Here is a 7,072-nt window from a genome sequence, read left to right on the forward strand (position 1 = left end):
CGCGCACACACACACACGCGCACACACACACCGCTCAGGGCGCCCTCTGTGGTCTGTGTGGTGCAGTGTGTGTGTGTGTGTGTGTAACTGTGTGTGTGTGTGTGTGTGTGTTGACACCCTCGGTGTGAGGTCTGAGTGAGATGGGGCGGGAGGGGGGGAAGAGATGTGTGTACATCGGGTCACCCTTCGAGGGCCGACTTCCTCCTCCAAGAGATTTATGACTTTGTACAGTAGGCCGAAGCGGGGGGAGGGAGGGAGTGTTGGTTTATCTTGACTGGTTTGGAGTGGCCCCCTCTGTCAAATATACATGCCTGATCCTGGTCCTTTCATCTGGGCCCTGAGAGAGAGGACAGAGAGAGGAGAGGGAGAGAGGGAGAGAGAGAGAGAGGGAGAGAGAAAGAGGGAGGGAGGGAGGCAGAGGCAGAGGCAGAGGCAGAGAATGGAGGCGTAGCAGATACACTGGAAAACAAGCATTTCAAGAGAGAGAGAGGAAGGGGGGAGAGGTAGAGGGGGGGAGAAGAAAAGAAAGAAAGAAAGGAAGCAAGAGAGCGAGAGGGGAAAATAAATTGTGGAAGAGGGAAAGAGACAGGTGAGGAGGAGAGACAGAGAGAGGGGAAGAGAGATGGTGTTATAGCGTAAACAGAAGAGAATCTCCCTCAGTCATAGTGAAGTGTGATTTGAAACGGAGGTGTTAAGCCTGCTAGTCTGTTTGACAAAGGAACAATCTGTGGTCCGGTAAAACTCCTGCTAATGTTTATGAACGGACGGTAAACATGACTTCATCATATCAGGGGAGAACCACATGCTCTGTATCTCTAGGAGCGCTCCATGTGTCTGACAGGGCCGCTGGTCTGGGTGGGGCTTTCAGGAGACGGCCACTGACCTGAGCGTCTGTCTTTACGGCAGCTGCAGTTGTGTGTGTGTGAGAGAGTGTGTTAAAGACACATGCACCCTCCCCACCCCCTAGACAGATTGCTAACAGGGGGACCGTCCTTCTACCCAAACTGGCCTGACATGGTCTGGTCTGGCCCAGCTGTCCTCTCAGGTTGCAGATGAATTCTTCTGGAAGTTTCTGAGGATTATGGAGAGTAGCCAGTCAGTCTAGACTGACAGACAGGCTGATAGACAGATAGAAAAAAGGGGGGAGAGAGAGAAGGAGGCACGGAGAGAAAAGAACAAAAGAGAAATACAGAGAGAGGGGGAGAGAGAGATAGAGAGAGAGGGGGGGTAGAGAGAGATACAGAGAGAGAGGGGGGGTAGAGAGAGATAGAGAGAGAGGGGGGGGTAGAGAGAGATAGAGAGAGAGGGGGGAGAGAGAGATAGAGAGAGAGAGGGGGGGTAGAGAGAGATAGAGAGAGAGGGGGGAGAGAGAGATAGAGAGAGAGGGGGGGTAGAGAGAGATAGAGAGAGGGGGGAGAGAGAGATAGAGAGAGAGAGGGGGGAGAGAGAGAGAGAGAGAGAGAGAGAGAGGGGGGGGTAGAGAGAGATACAGAGAGAGAGGGGGGGTAGAGAGAGATAGACAGAGAGAGAGGGGGGGGGCAGAGAGAGATACAGAGAGAGGGGGGGGGGTAGAGAGAGATAGACAGAGAGGGGGGATAAAGAGAGAGAGAGGGGAAGCGGTGGAAGGTAAACAGACGACAGGACAGTGCTGTGTGAGCATGTCTGCCAGGAAGTCCAAAGCGACCAATCAGGACCCTCCGTCCAGATGGAAGCAGCCCAGGTGTAGACTCACCTACAACCATCTGCACCATCTGCACCCCCCCCCCCACACACACACACACACACACACTTCCTCCAACAACCTAAACACAACAGCATTTCCCACACAGCAAGCCCTCCTCTGACAATCCCAGTAAAAGCCATTATCCTAATGGAGAAGGACACCCTTCACCCCCTCACCCTCCACCTACCTATCTCCTCACCCCTCCCCCCTCCCTCCCTCCCTCCCCCGCCCACCTACACCTGCACCAAACCAAAGCATTCCTCCATTATCACTGATGAATTCTATTTCTGGAAGCCCCCCCCCCCACTCCCTGAAATCCCTGCCTATTGAAGGAGACTTAGGGTTCGTCCTGAGCAGTGGTCTCTGTGTGTGTGCATGTGTGACAGAATGTGTGTGTGTGTGTGTGTGTGTGTGCGTGGCTTCAGGACACTGACAGCCAGGTTTCTCTCTAAGCTCCTAATTGCAGCTCATTGTTCTGGTGGACTTTGAACTCAGAGGGTAATAGGTGACAGCCTCGGTGTCTGGGGCTGTGTGTGTGTGTGTGTGTGTGTGTGTGTGTGTGTGGGCCGCATGCAGTCCCGGTCCCTTTGTGAGGGCATGTTGAGACTCCAGGGACCCTGATCCAAAACACACACACCCAACAGCCAACACAGACAGTCCTGGCACACACACCTACACAACACATGTTTTGAGTGGCGTGGTGTTGCAAGTGTAAAACAGTTCAAATTGACCGCATGTAACATCCAGTACTGGAGGTTGTAGATGTAACCAACATGACCTCAACAACAAACTACAGCCCTACTTTCCTACAACCCCCCCACACACACACACAACCATACACACACTCTCCGTTTCAGTCCCAACACCACTTCCCCCAACAGGACTCTCTCTCTCACACACACACTCTCTCTCTATCAGACCCCAGGATCAAATATCAACCAGGGCTTCTGAAGTTCATGCTGAAGGCACAGTTCACCCATTGATCTGCTGTGTCAAACTGTTGTTTTTAGAGAGAGGCAGGGATTGAGACGCCTGTTGACTTTGGATTTGATTCGCCCGCCGCGTCACCGAGTCAGTCTCTGGGTGAATATCCCCGACATCCTTCTCCAGAGCCGGCTCTTATTGGCCGTGGGTGCCTGAGAAGATTGGCTGTCTGGATAAGACTCCCTGAGCTTTAACCCCGGGCACAGGGCTCTGGGAGAGAGACAGAGAGAGAGAGAGGGGGGAGAGGTGGGGAGAGAGAGAGAGAGAGAGAGAGAGAGAGAGAGAGAGAGAGAGAGAGAGAGAGAGAGAGAGAGAGAGAGAGAGAGAGAGAGAGAGAGAGAGAGAGAGAGAGAGAGAGAGAGAGAGAGAGAGAGAGAGAGAGAGAGAGAGAGAGAGAGAGAGAGAGAGAGAGAAGTTGATGGATATGCGGTGTTTCCGCAAAGCATCTCACGGCATCCTTGTTGTTGTCTACGTCATCACCTCTTCTTCGTGGTCATCTTCATCATCCTCCCCGTCCGGAGGCGTGGCCGTGCGAGGCAGAGCACAGCGGGAGAGAGAGAGAGAGAGAGCGAGAGAGCGAGAGAGCGAGAGAGAGAGAGAGAGAGAGAGCGAGAGAGCGAGAGAGCGAGAGAGCGCGAGAGAGAGAGAGAGACTGTTTCAAGGTGGGATCCCATTGTCCAGGTGTCTTCTCACATGCTGCTACCTGACTCTGTCCTCTGATGTTGCACAGAGACAGCTGGAGCAACGACCTTGGCGTCAGGGAGGGGGGGATTGGGAAGGAAGGGGGGCAAAGAGTTTGGGTGTAGGTTTGCAGGGATGTTCTTGAGCTAAATCCGATGAGCCGTTCTTTTGCATCATTTTCACCTCAATTGACAAATCCTAAAATGAACGCCACACACACAAACGCAGACACACACGTGTTTGACACACAGTCTCTGGGTGGGGCAGAGGATGGTCACTTGTCTGTCTGAGGTGTCAAAGAACAGAGAGATCCTTGTCTCATCTTCAGAGAAGGATGAGAAGCCTGTTAGCCACAGGGCAGCCAAGCCTTCTTTTCCTCTCTGTCTCTCTCTTTTTCTCTCTTTCTAGCTACCTCTTTCAATTCCCCCCGCTCCCTTTCTCCTTCTCCCCCACTTTTTCATTTTTCTCTCTTGCGGTCTCTCTCTCTCTCTCTCTCTCTCTCTCTCTCTCTCTCTCTCCCTCTCTTCCTCTCTTTCTCTTCCCAATCTCATTTCTCCTTCCCTCCCTGTTCCCTCCCTCTTCTCCTTCTCGACAATACGGCAGCACAGATGAATGAAGCCAAGGGCGAAGTTTCTAAAGCTTGGAGTGAGTGTCTTGTAAAGAAACAGCAAGCGCTCAAGGCCTACTTGTGTAAAAGCCCTGTTCAACTGTCAAATATCTCTCTCTTTCTCTCTCTCTCTTTCTATTTCTCTCTCTCTCTCTCTCTCTCTCTCTCTCTCTCTCTCTCCGTCCTAAACTCTCTCGCTGCCTCTCTATCGCTCGTTCTCGCTCTCTCACTCCGGTTCCCCTCTCTCCTCTTTGTCTCTCCCCCTCAGTGGCCTCGTTCCATGCTTTGATTCCCCTCATTTAGTCTGTCAGCTGTGATGACACATGCGCCTCTGAACACAGTGAGGCACGTCCCTCCAGTCAAGCAGCAACAAGCCGGGCGAGAGACTCCCGCTCTCTCTCTCTCTCTCCCCCCAACACGCTCCGCCTCGACCCAGGGCTCGCTCGCTTGTCGAAGAGTCCCTGGGATCTACTGGAACAAAGCAGAGGGGCAACAGTGTGACAGGGATCCTCTCCTGTCAGGGGGCTGTGTAGGTGTGTGTGTGTGTAGGTGTGTGTGTGTGTGTATGCATGTGTATGTGTCTGTGTGTTTATGGATGTGTGTGTGTATGTGTCTTTGTGTGTCTTTCTGTGTGTTATGAATGTGTGTGTGTAATCTCAGCAGAGTGACAGAGAGCTGCAGCTCCCGGGTGACTGACAACATGGCTGACAGACACGGACAAATCCCAACGCTATCCTACCCACAATCCTCTCTGTCTCCTCGGCTCTGCAGAGCTGCCGTGAATCACCTCCAGCTTAATCATTTGCAGATACCAGGGTGGTGTGTGTGTGTATATGCGTGAGTGTGTGGTTGAAAACTCCAGGGTTGGAGTTTATCTGAAGAGCTGACCCTTTGATCTGGTCTATAGATTAACCACTGGGACAAAGACAGGTTGGAGATAGAGGGGTGAGGAGACTGGAGTGTGTGTGTGTGTGTGTGTGTGTGTGTGTGTGCGCACGCTTGCATGCGTGTGTGAGTGAGAGAGAGAGCTCTCAGAAACCTTAGCCTTAGCCTAACCCCTAGACCCTGGCAAGTACAATAAAAGTCCACTGGTAAACAATTTACAGCGATCTGGTGATGCATTGCTTGACCCGCGAGACTGTTCCCAGGAGGAGCTAGACAGAAGTCTGGATCCAGCCCTTGTGCGTCTGGTCAGAAGACTCAGTCAACCGGCAGAACAGGTTACACAGGCCTTGTCTCTGTCACCAGACAAATCACAGACTAGACAGGCAGAATACTTTGTGGATTTGAACGTTGGAACATTTTGATTCCTCCAAACATCCATATTTTTAAAGTGATTTTGACTAGTGTGGGACATAAATATTGAAGACGCAGACATGAAAATTAACTAGGTTCTCCTAACTACCAGATGCTTCTTCTCAGCCAGAAATAGTATTTAAAATAAAAAAAAATGAAAACAAAACAAAAGGGTGTCGAAGTTAAGTTCTCGGGTGAATATGCCAGGTCTGGATCTACTGGGGAAACTGAGACTATTTAGAACCAAACCAGGACAGGAAGATTGTGCACTAGACCATCCAGCTTTGGTCACACATCACAGAGAGTGGTCACATCACTGTCTGTCTCTCTCTGACAGACAGGGAGAGAGTAAGGTGTGTGTGTCTCTGTGCTACACAGACAGAGACACTTGTGTGCTGGCTTGGCCAGCTCGGACCAAAGTTGATGGAACCGTTTGTGGATTCAGCGAGAGCCTTCTGGTCGGCCTCGGTCTGTGAAGAGGAAACCAACGGACTGAGAGGAAGTGGTAATAACCGGGAACTCAGATCAGTGTGTGTGTGTGTGTGTGTGTGCGTGTATAGGAGCAAGACTGTATATTCAGATGTGTCTCTTTTGGAGTCTCTGAATCCCTCAGGGATTTCAGAAGTCGTGTTCGAGGACTGAGCCTCCGTAGCAAACAGGCCTCCCCCGCACCTCCACCTCCATCTCCACTTTCCCCTCCACAACAGCCTCCACCCCTCCACCCTCACTGTCCACCACCCCACCACCCATCCAACCTCCCATCATCCCCAATACCCTGCCAAGGGGCTCTCAATGACCCCCCTCCTTCAACCGCTCTCCCCCCTCTCCCCCCCTACCCCCGTCCACCCCCCCTGTCCCCTCCCGACACTGTGACTGACAGCTAGCCTCACACCTCATTAGGGACACGCCTGGGCTTTCTTCCCCTTCTCATCCCTCTCTCCCTCTCTCCTTCTTCCTCTGGGCAGGTCGTGGGACAGAGAAGGGGGGATGAAGGGGTGGACGAGAGAGGGGAAGAGAGGACGAGAGGGAGAGAGAGAGAGAGCGAGAGCGCTGGATTTAAGCTCCCCAGATGAAGAAAGTAAATCAGCATGCCCCTCCATGGTTGCAGAGGCCTAGCTGGGACTGAATTTAATTTATTCTCCTAAGCCCGTGGAATCAGGCCATCAAAAGGAACAAAACTATCAGGTTTCCTGTGCTAACTGGCCCACAGTCCGGAGTGGCGAGGACCAGATCGGACTTAACCCTTTAGGGGTCGTCCCAGGAGAGTCCTCGCTGCCCGACAACCCTGCGCCCGGCAACCCTGCGCCCCGGCGACGCAGAGGCACTGCTGGAGGAGGAGAGGTGACGTTCCCCCTCTCTCCCACTTCCTCCTTCTCTCTCTCCCCTCGCTCCCTCTCTCTTTTGTCTTTGTCTCTCTCTCTGTCTCTCTGTCTATGTCTCTCTCTGTCTCTCTCTATGTCTCTCTCTCTCTCCCTGTCTCTGTCACTCTCTCTCATCTCAGAGTGACCTCGGTGTCCCTGTGACTTGTGTAGAAGGATGAAGTGGGAGAGCGAGGTGGGCCTGCTGGGTGGAGAGAGTTGCTGGGTGGGGTGAAGTGGGGTTGCTGGGTGGAGAGAGAGGGTTCCCAGCCCCTAGCACCATGGGTAGCCACACACTAAATCAGACATGGTCCCTGGTAGAGCCAGGAAGGGAGGGAAGGTCGGAGGGAGAGGCGGGGGAGAAGGCGGCCATTTTAGGAACAGAACAACAACCGAAATCCTCCTGTGAACATCCGCCACGGA

The sequence above is a fragment of the Hypomesus nipponensis genome, chromosome 20 (genome assembly GCF_054491055.1).
Source record: "Hypomesus nipponensis isolate SF chromosome 20, ASM5449105v1, whole genome shotgun sequence".
In the NCBI taxonomy this organism is placed as follows: Eukaryota; Metazoa; Chordata; class Actinopteri; order Osmeriformes; family Osmeridae; genus Hypomesus; species Hypomesus nipponensis.